This window comes from Lissotriton helveticus, chromosome 4_1 (genome assembly GCF_964261635.1).
Source record: "Lissotriton helveticus chromosome 4_1, aLisHel1.1, whole genome shotgun sequence".
NCBI lineage: Eukaryota > Metazoa > Chordata > Amphibia > Caudata > Salamandridae > Lissotriton > Lissotriton helveticus.
In genome coordinates this window covers 1,436,931,386-1,436,948,346 of record NC_136063.1, presented here as the reverse complement: position 1 = coordinate 1,436,948,346, position 16,961 = coordinate 1,436,931,386, and positions in this window count along the sequence as shown.

Sequence of the window (16,961 nt, the reverse complement as noted above, 5' to 3'; positions counted from 1 at the left end):
AAACAGATTAGTTCAGTGTTGCATCAGTTTCTGTGGGGTGGCAGCGCCACACACATAGCCCTTCACACATGTTTTCAATCTGCTTCTTGTGGAGGTATCGTGCCTGCCGACATGAAGTCTTACTATGAAGCTCACATATTGTAATCATTAATGATTGGTGGTACCGCACCCAGGCAGCCCAGCTTTTGCTACGGAGAGATGGGCAATGGGCAACACCCCACTTCTGGATATTTTGTACAGTGGGGCAGGACTTGGCTTCCTCCCCCCTGTGACACGGGTGGTGACATAATTGTGCCGGCATTCCCTCCGACGAATGGGGTGGTGTGGGAAATTGACACAGTAGACTCCCTTGTGGCATGACATCTTACTTCAGTAAACGTAGAGTGGGAAGGGTCACCTCTCACAAGGATGTGCGCACAAGTACAGTTGAAACCTGATGGTTTCTTAACAGTTCATACTCATTTTTCTCCAATAGTAACGAATCTTATTCCAGTGATTTCATTAAAATTTTATTTCAACGATCATGACTTTCATAATGATAATCTTATGATGCTTTAATCATTCGTTCCAATCCTTCAAAATACCCAATGCATTTCGGGTCAATGATAGAGACCCTTCGTCAGGGGTCTGTAAGAGAGTGATACAGGACCAAATTAGATACTCTCTCAGCAATACAGGCACATAGTCTACACATGTATAGGCAAGAATTCCAGTGTAACAAAGACCAGCGTGGTCAAGTATTTAAAGAGAAACTCTCCAGGTCAAATTAAAACTGTGTACATATACCCCCGCGGTTACCATAAATCGACATCCCGAACAGTGACAACACTTTGTTCACCCAAATGTGAAACGCGATAGAAACGGGTCATTTTTACGTGCCTACAAGATATAAGAATCAAATTGTGAAAGGTTTAAGCGAAAAAATAAAAAATAAAAGAATAACAGCCAAACAACTTACATCCGGACGGACAACACTCTTCTCCGTATAAGCGTTCAAAGTGCTAGAGAACCGTTAACGATATTAAACCAATCAGCAACGTGGCTTTCGCGTGTGACACGTGTCACGTGATAAGAGTGCAACGGCTTCACGGAAATGTGAACGAAGGAGCGGGTAAATAATAGAATAAAGTTACAGAGTGCATAGAGTGAAAGAAAAGTGAATCTTACCAAGATACCCCTCGATAAAGGAACGAACATCAGTTAAATAAAGCACTATAACATGCGAGAAATTGGGAAACGTAATAGCTCAAAACAAACCCAAAATGAACCTGTCTTAAACTAATACAAAAGTTGAAATACACGCAACTGTGATCTAAATCACGGAGTTCAAATGTAAATTAGACGATACATTTCTAAACTAGCCCCTCGCTACTAGCACAAACTAACAAACAAAATGAACCATCATGATAAACAAAAATCAGTAGCATTTCGGGATGTTCGTTCCTTTATCGAGGGGTATCTTGGTAAGATTCACTTTTCTTTCACTCTATGCACTCTGTAACTTTATTCTATTATTTACCCGCTCCTTCGTTCACATTTCCGTGAAGCCGTTGCAGTACTAAAGGGATTACTCTTAAAGTCCTTTCAGGAATTGCAGTTTGAGTTCCAGCTTCACCGTAGCCTGTACTATAAGTATCCCCAGCTCCGCAACACTATATCCCTGTGCCTACAATACCTTCAAGAGCTGCCGGAATTCAGCCCTCTTGAGGAAAGATTATTAATGGATGACCTAGGCATGCATAGATTCACACAAATTTATCAATCACTGATCACACACAGTGCCATGACCTTGGAGAAGCGTGGCTCAGTGGTTAGAGGCGGCAGACCCGGAAGCTGAGATCGGCCGTGGACCAGGGTTCGTTTCCTCGCCTCGGCGGGTCCCGGGCTCAAAAATTCCACGGACTCGACAATTCTCGCTCCGGTGCCTACTCAACTCACGGGGTCACACTCTGCGGCTCTGTGCAATAGCTTGCTTAATCTCCACTACGGCATCTCGCGGCGGGATGCTTGGCTTTCACCTTGTTGATACCCTGCCGGGGTATCTCACAGGGAAATACCAGGACGGGTTCCCTAAGCAAGCGCTTAGATACCGGGTCGGTGATTTGCGCTATATAAATACACGTACATTTACATTTACATTGCCCGGTCTTCAGGCGTCACGGCAGGGAGACATTGATGGGATAGACAATGACGACTGAACGGAAGCCCGCGAAGCAGCTATCTCCTTGCGCTTTTGCCTGATTTCTCTCAACTTTCTCCACAGAGCCTATTACACCCGACAACGCTTGTCTCGTATGGGCCTGATTGAATCCCCTCCTTGTCTTAGGTGTGGGATAAACAAGGATAGCTTCATACACACAGTTTCGGATTGTTCGTCTCTGCAGGGCTTCAAGCGATGGATAGCATCTTGCCTTGCTGAGGTTCTTTCTTGGGAGATCCCTCTAGATCCCAAACTAATGCTCCTCCATCGTAGAAAAAAATAATGTAAAATATTTATGTGAGGTCTCTTTATTCCTTTTCCCCTGCAGGAATAGATTCACACTCTTTTCTATGGGAACCTCTGAGATCTGCTTAAAGTATTGCCTTATTACCTCCCATTAGAATGAGAGGGGGTAGGGGGCAAGACCAAATTATGAGAATAAAGGTACGGTTTCAGTGCCAAGGCAAGATTTGTATCCAGATTGGTGCTTACTAAGTACCCCATTTTCCTCATTGTAATCAGCTTGTGGTGTATTTACCCAATTCTCCAAGATTTTTGGCAAAAGAGAAATAAGTTGATAATTAAAGGAAATGCTAGGGTCTAGAGTCTCCGTTTTTTAAGAGTGGAGTAACTAATGCTAATTCACAAAAACCGGGTACCACACCTCTCTCTAAGAGGCTATTAATCATAATAGTAATCAAAGGAAAGAAAAAGGGGGCTAGCTCTTTAAAAATCCTAATAGAACAAGGGTCGAGAGGAGAGCCTGACTTGATTATATGCATTTTAGATATCGCCTCCATCTCTGTAATACGTTTAAAATCTAACCAAGAATTAAAATAGCGAGCACCTTGATCCAGTCTATATTCAGATTCCAATGTTGGGGTGAATGATGATAAAATTAAAGACATTTTATTTTTATAGAAATCCACCAGTTCTGAGCAAAGCGTTTGCGTTGGCGGAGCCTTAGGTAGATGCTGCGTTCTTTTTACCAGAAAGTAGAAGACCACAAAAAATTCTTTAGTAGGATTGTTTGTGGAAATAATTTTGTTATAATAGCTACACCTAGAGGTTTTTACAAGCCCTTTATATATTCTATGTTCTATTTTATAAGCTTCTTTCCCTGCCTCAGAATAATCTTGTCTCCAAGTCATCTCTAGCCTTTTACATTTCCTTTTTGACTGAGTCAATTCTTGAGAATATCTAGGAGCTGATGGCGTTTTGTGATGTATAATCCCGGTTTTAAGAGGCAACACCTCATCTAGGGTCCCTACATTCCATAAATTAACTGATTAATAGCATTCTCAGCATTAGTGTTTGACTGATATCCAGTTTGGAACTTTCTAAACGATCCCTTAACCTTGTGTAGTCCAATATTGCCCAGGCACGATAGAAAGCTTTTGTGGGTAGTTGCGAGGGATGTGTGCCTCCTGCTGTATGCAGGCAGAAATAGATTTCCTTAGGCTCCAACCATAACACCTCCTCAACTGCTTCTACAGTGATCAATCCTGCTCTAGCATTGATGTGATCCAATATTTGCCTGGTCTGGTGGACTGGCTGTTGGACAAGCTGTTGCAGCTCCAACACCCAGCAGATATTGGCTAGAGGTGCTAGTGTCCAGAATAGAACCATAACAAATGTTTAAATCTCCCAATACTACCAGAGACTAAGTGCCTATTTATGACTATCGGCATTACAAGTTTAAAGTGGTCTGGCATGCCGGGTGGCATGGCACTCCCACGGCGGTGCCTTAGAAAACAGGCACCACAATGGGACCACACAACAAAGTTCCTGCACAGCATGGACTCGAAAGTCTGTGCCGTGCAGGAACTGGGGTGCATGCACACAGGGGGGCCACAGCATGTGCCCCCCTGCATGCATCCCCATGCGGAGGAGCACAGGGGGCTCCAGAGGGCCCACTTTGTTTCCTCTCCACCATGGTATTCATGGAGTAGGAACCTCCATGACACCGCCGGCAGAGAGGAAACTCGTAATATGCTTAGTGGGACCGCAGCAGTCCTGCCAATCATATTGGGGCCTCAGGACCTCTGCAACACCACTAAGGGAACATGGTTCCCTGGCGGTTGTGGTGGGGCCATGGTGGTCCGACCACCAGAGTCGTAATATGGCAGTCGGACTGCCAGTGCAGCGGTGTCAGGACAGCCACTGCCGTGCCACCACGAGTCTGGCAGTCCTTGGAGCAGCAGACTCATAATCAGCCCCATAGCCTCTAGAAATGTGGTAGATACTTCCAGGTGGTTTATAAATTATTATGAACTTCACTGAGCATTTTTGATTTATTGGTAATTATATAGCAAATGATTCTGCATCTTGCACATGTGGTACAAGCCAAGGGGAGCATGCAAATTTCTCTTTGCAGATCAAGGCTACTCCTCCTCCACCTTATCTGTCCGGTTCACATTGTGCATAACAGAACCAGCTGGTACTGTAAAAGCTACATCAGGGCCAGAATCATACCTGATCCAGGTGTCTGTTATAAAAACAGGCAATCTAACTTGTTTTATTCTAGCAGCATGCGAACATCAGCTGTGAGCATTTCTGCTGACATGCACTAATTAGCGCACATTTAATATCGTACAAAGACTTGGTCATGATTTGTTCCAAGGAGTCACAGGAGACTGCCCTGCTCTTTGCATGTTGTTTCGTTGTATCAGTGACGGACCCGATTTTAGGTTTACTTACACCTCTACCTACCACCATAGCACATAGTATTCTAGTGTGGGCATCCTCACTTTCATTTGTCAAACCTGTCAAATGATGGATATTAGCATCAGAGGCAATAAAGTTCTCCAAAAGCGTAGATGTTGTGTTAACAGTACTAACATGTTTAAGCAGTTTCAAACCCCATCCTCCTCTGTTGGCCCCGCATGAACCATGACATCAACTGTTACGATTTTTTTCAGCTCCCCAATACAAACCTCATTATTAAGATCCTGCATATTAGTAATCATCTGTTGTGTTTGTGATCTCTGGAATTAAGCTTTCTTTACAAAGTTAAGACAGACTGATTCTTTTTATCCCACCATTCCACAAAGAGACAGGGAGGCAACCTTGTGTATGTTCATATCAGTGAGGTGCCGAGTCTGGGGGCTTAGTGGACTAAAATGTCACTATAGGGGCCTATGTTTGACTGCATGGTCACAGGTTCAAATCCTGGCGGGTCCTTTCAACCTTTCACCCTTGTGAGCTCGAAAAAATGAGTACCATTGAGTTGGTGTTGTAATGAGAAGCGAACAACGATGTATGTTGTAACGAAGTTTAATTAAGCACAAATCTAAAGGCTCACGGGAAGCTTTATCAATGGGCAGTCCGGTCAGATCAAAGGCATCAGTAATTCTAATGGATGCCGTATGTGACGTCACATAAATACCTTTCCAACATTCTAAGGTGGAATCACTGACGTATGACTATGGACATAGAAAACATACTTGTTGTTACAGCGAGAAATAAACCTGACATTAACAATTCTCAACATCTCCCTTTCCACACAGGAAAACATAAAACAAAGTTACTCTTGTACGTAATCCTCAAAATGCTTAGGCATTCTAATTTCTCTTCCACATCTTGTTTGATTTCTCTCCTTATTGAGTCTTTTGCTTGAAGCGCTAACAGTGCGCATTTCCTCACTACCGTTACATTCCTCCGTTATCTTGTTTTCTTCTTCTCCTTCATTTTGGGACATGTTGAAGCTTTCATCTACACCTCTGGAGCATCGATTATCTGATATTTCATCCCACTCCAGTATACTATCATCAGGGCTAACATCATTTGCCATCTTTCCTCTCATTATGATTTTCTCTTGCCCTTTCTTCAACTTGACCACGTCATCCTTGCTTCGCCAACCCTTCCCTTCTATGTAGACTGCACCTCTGCATGTCTCTTGTACATGGGCAGGATCACTGAAGCTTGACTCTCCTTTCGCTACCATGAACGTTTTTTTAACAATCACCCAATCACCCCGTTCTATGTCTTTCATCTTTACTTTGTTGGTCATATCAGAATATCTTTTAGTCTTCTCCTGTTTACTAACTATATGCTCTTTGACCTGAGTGCACTTTCATTTATTTCCTCTGTAATCACTTCATCTTTATACCACTTGTCAAATTTGGGGGTAAGCTCGTTATTGCATTTTCTTCCTCTCATCAAGTAAAATGGTGTATGTTTAGTTGTTTCATTAGGTGTGTTATTGTATGTGTTTATTTTCTCACGAATACTCTCTTTCACATTTAATTTGGATGCTAGTGCTAGCTGGATTCCTTCTTTTATGAACATTTTCACTCGCTCCAACTGACCATTACTTTTTGGGCTATATAGTGGTGTCTTTTCTTGCTTGATACCTATATTTTCAAAAAATTCAGTCATTTGTTTAGACACCAATTGAGTACCGTTGTCGGAGACAATGATTTTTGGTTGTCCTTCTATTGCAAATATTTTCTTGAGGAATAGTATCACTTGATCTGTTGTAATTGTGCGTACAAATTTGAAGTGCACCCATTTGGAGTAATAATCAGTTAGCACAAATATATATTTGCAGTCTTCTTGTAACCCATTAAACGGCCCAGCAAAATCTATTGCTACTTTTAACCAAGGTCCATTTGGTATTTTCACCATCTGTAACTTTCCTTTGCTTATTATCCAATGTTTGTCTGCTTTTAGACATTGCTCACAGTTGTCAATGTAATCGTTTACATCATTATTCATTCTTGGCCACCAGTAGTGCATTTTTAGAATGTTCCTAGTAGCATTGCTACCTGGGTGCCCCTTGTGAGCCAATTTTATTAGTTTCTCTCTTAATCCAGCAGGTGGAATAAATAGGTCACATCTTTTCAAAAATCCACTTTCTATTGTTAGTTCATCACTTACTTGTTGGCAGCCTTTCAACTCATTTTGCAGATTTCTGATGGGGGGCCATTTTGTTTTCACGAGGTTCATCACTTTTTCCATTGCTTTGTCATTTTCTAGACATTTTATCCATTCCATTTCTGTTATGGATCCATTAGACATTGCAGTGGCATCTATCCAAGCTACTACACATTCCACGTCATCTAGTGAGTTTCCATCTTATTTGCCCACAGGCAGGAGTGATAAACAGTCAGCTCTGTAAAGTAAAGTAAAGTAAAGTCCACATTTGTAAAGCACACAATCACCCGTAAGGGTCTCTAGGCGCTGGGGGCCGTCGGGAAGATTAAGCGAGCTATTGCCCAGAGTCACATGGTGCTGGGCTAACCTGCCGCCGGAGCCGGGGATAGAACCGTGGTCCCCAGATTCCAGCGTCAGTCGCCCTGGCCGCGGCGCCACTCCTCTCCCTAATCTCTCTCCCTCCCTCCCCCTAATCTCTCCCTAGTCTGTAATTCAGACCACCTTTGATGTGCCTTAAACTAAATGTGTATTCTTGGAGTTTGGATAACAGCCTTATCAACCTGGAGCTTGCTCTTCCATTTCCACGCCCTTCTCCATCCAACATATACACCAGTGGCTTGTGGTCTGTTACTATTTCCAAACTCTTGCCCCATAAGTAGTTTTTTAGCTTCTGCACCGCCCAAACGCATGCGAGCGCCTCGCGTTCTATAGTGCTGTAGTGTTTTTCAGTGTCCTTTAACCTTCTGGATATGAATGCAATAGTATTCTCTTTATTTCCTTTAAGTTGGCAGAACACTGCACCTATGCCTTTGGCACTAGCATCCACTGTGATAACATTTTCCAGTTCGGGGTCGTAAGGTTTCAAAGCTGGTGCTTCAGAAATGTCTTTTTTTATGGTGTTGAAAGCATGTCCTTGCTCTTCAGTCCATTTATAACTCATATTCTACCGTAGCAGTTTCCTTAATGGTTCGACCTTTCCTGCATATTCTTTTATAGACTTAGAATAGTATTCACTTAGTCCTAGGATGGACTTGAATGACTCTTTGTCTTTTGGTTCAGGTGCTTCTCTTATAGCTTCTACTAGGTCCTCCTTTGGTGTTATCCCTTCAGAGGTCAGGACATGTCCTAGATATTCTATTTTACTTTTCATGAACTTGCATTTTTCCTTAGAGACTGTCATTCCTCTGCTTCCTAAAATCTCTAACACTCTACTAAGGACTTCAAGATGTTTTTGCTCAGTTTTAGTGTGTATTAGGATGTCGTCCTGAAATGCCTCGACTCCTTCGATCTCCCCAAATAGAATATCCATTAATTTTTTTAATACAGATGAGGGGCCAGGCCAAATGGTAGTCTTATGTACCTGTACGCACCTAATGGTGTTATGAATGTTGTCAGTTTTTTGGACTCTTCAGACAAACACACTTGGTGGTAAGCTGCTTTCAAGTCTATTAAAGTGAAGTACTTCGATCCTGCTACAGATTGTAGAATCTCTTGTATCATTGGGAGAGGGTGGCAATTTATTAGGATGTTTTTGTTTAAAGATCTGAGGTCCACACACAGTCTTATTTCTCCTGTTTTCTTCTTTTTAGAGACCACAATCGCAGACACCCATTCAGACGCGTCTGTTTCCTCAATCACTCCTTCCTGGCTTAACTTTGCTAGGACTTCCTTTAATTCACCTTTAATTGACAGTGGAATTGTTCTTACTTTGTGTTTTATTGGTTCCGCACCTTCTCTTAATTTTATATCGTGCGTGAATCCTTTTACACACCCTATTTCATCTTTGAAAACTTCTTCGTACCTTTCTAATATATTTTCCGCACTTTCTTGTTTTTCTTCTAAACATATATTGTTTATGAAGTCTTCTTTAAGAATTATAGGATCTTTTGCTCCAGGTTGTAAAATAACACCTAATTTTGCCAGGTCCTTCCAACCCACCAAAATTCTACCTTTTTCTGCAACATAAATCTTTGTGTTAATTTCTCTTCCTTTAAATGTCAGTGTGTCACAAAAATATCCAACCATATCTATGTCTTGTTCCCCAAAAGCCTTTGGGTTTATATCAGTGTCATGCAACTCTACATTTTGCCATTTTTCCTTGAACAGTTTGTCAGGAATTATTGTTATAGGAGACCCTGAGTCAGCTGTGAATTGTAATTCAACATTTCCTTTCTTTACTTCCCCAATAGGTCCGTTTATCTTTCCATCCACCATTTCAACATATAATACAATTTTAGCACACATTTCATCATCATAATCATCCACAGCATTTATCTTTACATTTTCAGTAGTTTTCTTTGTTTTACACAAAGAAGTGTAGTGACCGTATTTTTTACATTTCATGCACTTTTTTCCAATGGCTGGGCATGCCTTACAATCTGCTAAATGCTCTTGTGAACCACACCTGAAACAATTTAAATTTCTTCCTCCTACCTTTCTGTCACCCCAACTTTTCTCATAACCTTTCTGTTCACCTTTTCTTTTGTCCTGTAAATAAAATACGTTAGCATTACTATTATTGCAAGACAATTCTTTTGTTGACACCAATGACCTTTCTATAGCTTTAGCAATACCTGTTACTTCTTGCAGTGTGGGATTTCTACATGTTAACAACCTCTCCTGCACTTTCTTAGAGTAACAATAGAATACTACTTGGTCTCTTATATAAATGTCAGTCATTTCATTGAATTCGCAATCTTTTGCTAAAACTCGTAAACAAGCTATGTATTCCTCTACAGTTTCTCCTTCCTCTTGTTTTCTCAGTACAAATTGGTGCCTTCCTACCATTATATTGCTTTCCTCATCATATTGTTTCTCAAGTCTCTTAATGGCCTCTTGATACTCGTTGAGTGGTATGAATACCCCTGGTGGACTTTCATACTCAGGCAGGCTGTCAAATACCTCTTGACCTGCTTTACCTAAGAGACCAAATAAAAGCGCTTTTTTTCTTTCTGCATCGTATACTTTGCCATCAATTGATACTAAGTAGTTTTCAAAGGCTCTCAGCCAGCTTTTCCATTTCATTATTGGTTTCCCTGGTTCCTCAAGGAAAAGTGGTGGAACACATATGTTATTACTTTGTGCCATCTTTGTCTTATTCCTGATGTTATTCTTGTTTTATTCCTCCTTAGAGTTTGGTTATAGATATATGACTTTCTTTATTTTATATTTCTTTCACTTCCTTATTCTTTTACACTGGTCTTTATTTTCCTCCAAATGACGAATATTTTTCACATATACTATTTTCTTCACTGGTTATCTCCATGCATTACTTTTCACTTAGTACACTTCGTAACACATTCATTTACGCACTGCTCTTATTTGCCACTGTTAGCTTCTATGCTCAGGATTTAGCGCATGTATACCATTCCTTTGTATAAAGCGTGCGCTTCAGTTTTTAGTCCTTACGCTGCAAATACCTTTATTTTCGCGCGTTACTTCTGTCAGGCATCATTTTCTTAAATCAATATGGCCGCACGTTCAGCACGTTATTATGACGTTGCCGGCTCTCACCAATAGGCATTAAGCGTAGGTGCCTACGTCGATCCCAGCATGCTTCACGTGTATCCTGACTGAATTTGATTTGGAAGCGCGTTTACACTGGCTATAGACAGCGGCAGCAGTAGGTAATTAGATGCCACTTACTTTGCTTGAAAACTTTTCCTGAGCATTACCGTCATCTACGCTGATTCCGATGTTGAACTGCACACGGAGCTTTACTTTCACAGTTTGACGGTGTCCGTGAGCCTCTCTCACTTTTGACCCTCGTCGCCAATTGTGTAATGAGAAGCGAACAACGATGTATGATGTAACGAAGTTTAATTAAGCACAAATCTAAAGGCTCACGGGAAGATTATCAATGGGCAGTCCGGTCAGATCAAAGGCATCAGTAATTCTAATGGACGCCGTATGTGACGTCACATAAATACCTTTCCAACATTCTAAGGTGGAATCACTGACGTATGAATATGGACATAGAAAACATACTTGTTGTTACAGCAAGAAATAAACCTAACATTAACAATTCTCAACAGTTGGGTAACAATAAACATCTGTTATTCAGCGCCAAGATACCCTTCTGGGTGAACATGCGCTTTACAAATACACACTATGTAGTATAAAGATGAATGTATTTGGAGGTAATGTCAAGAAACAGACGTAAGTTACTGAATCCTCAGAGAACTGTATCCAAAATCAAATCCAAGAGGTTGGCCCGACTCATCATTTCCGACCTATGGCAACAGAAGGCCCACTTTGGCCTAGGCTATGGATAGGCATTTCCACACAAAACCAGTGAAGTGAGCAAGGTAGTGTGACAGTGGTTCGCATAATGGGATTGATGGCCATATTGTCTTCCTTATAAACCATGAGTAGGGCTCAAACCAGTACAGGGGCTATGGGTGATTGAGTCTGTTAGCCCAATCACCTTAGCTTTCCCTGGTGTGATAGAACATTGCATAAAAAATATTGTGATGAAAAAGTATTGTTGCAAACATATTGTGATGTCAAATATATTGTTGACATAAATATCAGAGTTAAGTATATTGTTTTAGTGTTGTTTTTAATATTGTTGTAAAATAATTGTATTTGTTAAAATATCGTTGTATGTAATGTCATGTTCTACGATTCAGGAAAAGGCATGGGACAGTAAAGGTGTTAGATTTACTATTCCCACTCCAATATAAACTATTTTGAGGAAGGTGTTGGGCAGTAAAGGGGTTAGATTTGCTATTCTCATGTAGTTCTGAAAATTCTGGACTCGAGAATTAAACTTCGTCATAGCATGACGATTTTTATATCAAAAGACCGAGAATGGCTAGTACACTATGTACAAGCATTTTCGTCATATTCGAGTGACGATTTCACCTCAAAATCGTCAATTGCGTTCTGAACCCTTGGCTTCCATTTTGTGTACGGCAGCCATTTTGTGAGTTGCCCTCACATAGGCAGGCGAATTAAGCCAAATTCGATTCCAAAGGACACGTACACCTTAATTGACTTTCCTGTGACCTGGGCAAGCTGGAACCATTGCCCCAGGCCAAACCTGTTTGGTCAGTTCCTCTCCCAGTGGCCGAACGAGATAGCATCAAGGCACAACAGGCATAAACCCTTTTCATCGCACACACACCCTGCCGAATCTTGCTCACACCTGTCCCTGCTCTTTTCTCTCTCACTTGCTTTATGATGGGGAGGTGCGTGTTTTTTGGGGGTCCACCGATATCTGATGGAAATGTTGGGCCTTGCCGGGTAATTTGTTGTGGGCTGAACGAACTGAAATGTGAGCTTGTCATCATGACTCTGCTTTTCCTTTGTAGTGAAAATATTTGAATGGTATACTGTAAATCCAAGAATGTTTACCTAAAGCACAATATTTCATATAAAAAGAGAAGCCTGACTTTGTAAGATTGAGTAGTCTCCTGAGAATATACATCCCGTGCTGTTGTACTTCTAGGACGCCTGTTACCTTGGTTGCAGCCAATAAAATCGATCCTTGACTTCACCTAGAAGACTCTGAGTTTCTGTGGTCTGAATCAGGAAAGTACTCGAGGTCTTTGGGTGTACCCTGACACCACTGGGTTACCGGTTCGGTACCGGTTCTGAAAAACCCAGTACCTCAGTTGGCGCCCAACGTGGGGCGATACCAGCGGTACCGGTCCAGCCAGAGGTTCGTGAGGAGCTTCGTGTGAAAATTCTGGAGGAAGGCCAACCACTTCAACGACCCCTGCATGTCGACGTGGTCCGAAAGTCTTTGCTGCGAGGTTCCCCGCTTCCCGACGGCTACAAAGGACTGCTGCCCTGGCTATCGCCCTGATTTGAACCCTTGAAGTTTGGTAGAGCGAAACGCTAAGACGAGTCTTCTGGTGACGTCATCGATATCTCAGTTAAGTATAAGTGGAGCGCCTCCCAGTCCTTAGTTGGTTCTTAGTTTTGGGTATCCTTTGGGATCGCTTTATTTGGAACTTGCAAGTGCCAAAGCCGAAGGACTCGTGTATTCACGAGAAATATCGTAATCGATAATCCTTTGAAGTTTGGAGCTAGACTAGAGAGCGAAAATGCCTGGTCTTAGCAGACTTGGAAATTTGTTTTGTCTTGGTTGTAGTAATAGGGATTCCCGATTGGAGGACTTGTGTCCAGTTCCTCCGATTGGAACTCCAACTTATGAATTGTATGTGAAACATGGAGTAGGCCCCATCACATACAATGAAGTGTGGATCAAATACACCAGAAAAGATGGTGTTTTAAAATGGCCCCAATACGGTAGCTTTGACACGGAAATCTTAGATAATCTTGAAGTTAAACTTTTTAAGAAGAAAGCCCGGCCGGCAATGTTTGACTCTTTCCGCCTATGGCGTAAGGAGGCCAAACAGAAAGAAATTAAATTAGAGAAGAAAAATAAGAGAGAAAGGGGTATTTCGATAATGCAAGCTGCTATGCAGTATAAAGACAATGAAGAAGAACAGATGAGTGAGCAGTTGCACAGGCAACGTAAAATGGTAATAGATAAATGTTATCCAGTTTTGCCGCCTCTTCAGCAAGATGCAGCAAAAGAGCTTGAAAAAGATCCGTTAATGGCGCATTTGTTAAGTTCGCCACCCCCCTATGCGCAGAATGCTACAGCACCTCCGCAACCTTTAGCTGCGCAACCCGTGGTTGCATTGCCTCCTGCTCCTCCACAGCACCCACCAGCTACTCTTCAGCTGGCTCCTGCTCCTCCGGTGCAGCCTCCTCAAGGGCCACCGACTTTTACACCTGCTCTTCCTACAACTTTGACTACTATATCAACTACCACTCCTGGTACTTCTCCCGACACTACCTCTGCATCTGCCTCGTCTCACTCTGCTTTCCCTCTTGTCTTTTCATCGACTTCTCCTTCTGTTCGTCAGAGAGTGGCTAGCACTGTTAATAGTATTCTGTATCCTTTCTTTGGTGCAACGAGTGTAACTCCTGTCTCTGAGCATAAACAGTTGCGTAGCCAACAGCCTGATTCTAGGGAGAAAGAAACGTTAAATCATTTGGCACATAGATGGATGACTGATCCGACACTATATGATCTAGAATCTGTTATGAATGTCTTCCATCAGTGGGAAGCATCAAAGCAGAGATACGTTTTTGAGAAAATGTGTGCTTTTCTGTGTGAAGATTTAGAGGAAAATGATTTAGACTCTAATCCTCCTGAGTTGAGCCATGTACGGTTTGAGTTTTCAAAAGGCGCAATTGTGGGTTCAGATGTTAGGAAAGCAGTTGCGACGTTGTTGTCACTTAGGACTGAAGGTGTTTCCAAGTCATTGTTTAAGTCTGATTCTTCTGTTAAGAAGAAGGGAAGACAGTATCCCATGAGAGAAGTTCCCCCACAATGGAGGGAAGGGAACGCGAATGCTGTCCCACCTATTCTGCCACACTTTCAGCGTGTGTGGGTACATGTCCCATGGAAGCGAGCTGAAGTTTTGGCCCTTAAACAGACATTGCCTGATCCCCGTAAAAATCCCGCAGGGTATTACAAAGAGTTGTCACAGACTGCTGGGTCATGCATCATGAATTCAGCGGATATAGATATGTTGTTTGGGAATGTTGTTCCACAGCCTTTGTGGGGAAAGATTCGTCATGCAGATCATGATCAGGAATTAGGTGACACATGGGCTAATATTGCTGCTGCAGATGCCCTACAAATTGGTGGTGCTAAACCTGAGCCTTTAGTAGCAGAACTCCCTTGTAGGATCATTGATTATATGAAAACGATAATGCCTGCGATGCGTGTAAATTGGGATAAGTTGTCTGCCTGTAAGCAGAAGAAAGATGAAACGGTGTCGGATTTCTTCACCAGGTTTGAAGAAACGTTTGTCGACCACAGTGGTCAAGATATGAGCACAGATGGTGGTCAGCGATTGTTCGTCGATAAGTTCGTGCACAATCTGCTTCCCGAGTTGTGTAAAAAATTGAAGGATTCAGAGAGTTCTTGGGCAGTTTCCTCTTCAGCACAAATATTGGCTACTGCACAATATTATGAAAATAGAGACAAAGACGAGAAAGATAGAGCAGAAAAGAAAACTAAAGAGTTGAAAATGAAGGTTTTGTTACAGCAAGCGTATCCGCCACGTGGTGGTGGTGGCCAGAATAATGGTGGTCAGAATAACTATCAGAGTAATTATCAGCAGCCTCAACAGTATCAGAGGAACTCGCAAAGAGTCGAGTATACTCAACCACGTGTCTCTGTAGGCCCCAATCAGTGTTCATATTGCAAGGAAGAAGGTCATTTTAAGTATAGTTGCCCTATTCTGTTACAGCGTGTAAATGGTGTGCCAAACACAAGAGGTAGAGGTGTTCAACAAGCACCTAGAGGTAGAGGACGTGGAAATTTCCCCCAGAACGCTCGTTCCCTTCCACCTCAAAATTCTATGAATAGGTTCGATCAGCAGAATAACGCATCTGGTAGGACAGCTCAGTACTATGCTGATGATTACTATACAGAAGATGAGCATTGGGAAGGTAATGATTGCTAGGACAGCCATAGACAAAGAGAGGGAGTTGTTTCAGTTCCAGTAGATCAGAGTGGACCATACGTTGAGGTGATTACATCAGGTGTGTCAGAGCCTTTTCTGTTGGATACTGGTGCTACAAAGAGTTCTATTATGCACTCCAAACTCCCTGGCGCACCTTTGTCTGGCAAAATGAATGTTTCTGTAGGTTTTTCTGGCGCCCCGGTTAGAAATCCGATTTCTGACCCTTTGTCTCTTTCTGTTGGTCCTTGTGAATTAGAAGCACCCCTTATTCTGACAACAGGTTGTGGTGAAAACTTGTTGGGATTAGATCTGTTAAAAAGATTGTATGCGACTTTGTACTGTTCTCCTTCAGGAGTACAACTTACTTTAGGTAAGAAAGTGGTTTCTCCAATGTATTTGTCGAGGGATAAACTTCCAACAGAATTGTCGTTTCTGCCTGATATTCTTTGGGCTACTGGTCCTAATGATGTAGGTCTTTTGGAAATACCACCCTATGTTGTAACATTGAAAGCCAATGTTAAAATGCCACGAATTCCCCAATACAAAATCTCTAGTGAAGGTGAAAAAGCTTTGCTAGCGATCGTTTACGATCTGATTGAAAAAGATGTGATTGAAGAAACAAGAGGCAACGTTTGCAATAGTCCCGTTCTGCCTGTTTTGAAACGAACTGACCCTTCCCAGCCACCTGTGTACAGATTTGTGATTGATCTTAGAGAGGTGAATAAAATAGTTGTGCCACAATTTCCAGTTGTTCCTGACATTACTGCCCTATTGACTATGATTCCAGCTTCTGCAACCTGGTTTTCGGTGATTGACTTGAAGAATGCTTCCTTCAGCATCCCGATTGCTGAGGAGAGCAGGGATATTTTCGGCTTCAGTTTAGGAGGACGAAGCTTCCGCTTTAAACGCGCTCCCCAGGGCTACTGTGAAAGTCCATCAATATATAGTCAAGCTTTAAAGACTCAGCTTGATACGATTGTTTTAAATGTAAATGTAAATGTACAGGAATTTATATAGCGCAAATCACCGAGCGGTTTCTAAGCGCTTGCTTAGGGAACCCGTCCTGGTATTCCCCTGTGAGATAACCCCGGCAGGGTATCCGCAAGGTGAAAGCCAGGCATCCCACCGCGAGGGGCCGTTGTGGAGATTAAGCAAGCTATTGCCCAGAGTCGCAGAGTGTGAACCCGTGAATCGAGTAGGCACCGGAGCGAGAATTGTCGAGTCCATGGACATTTTAGGACTCAAGACCCCGCCGAGCCGGGAATTGAACCCTGGTCCCGGGCTGACCTCTGCTTCCAGGTCTGCCTCCTCTAACCAGTGAGCCACACTTCTCCACCCACCTTTTACCTGAAGGTGCTACTCTTGTACAGTACGTTGATGATTTG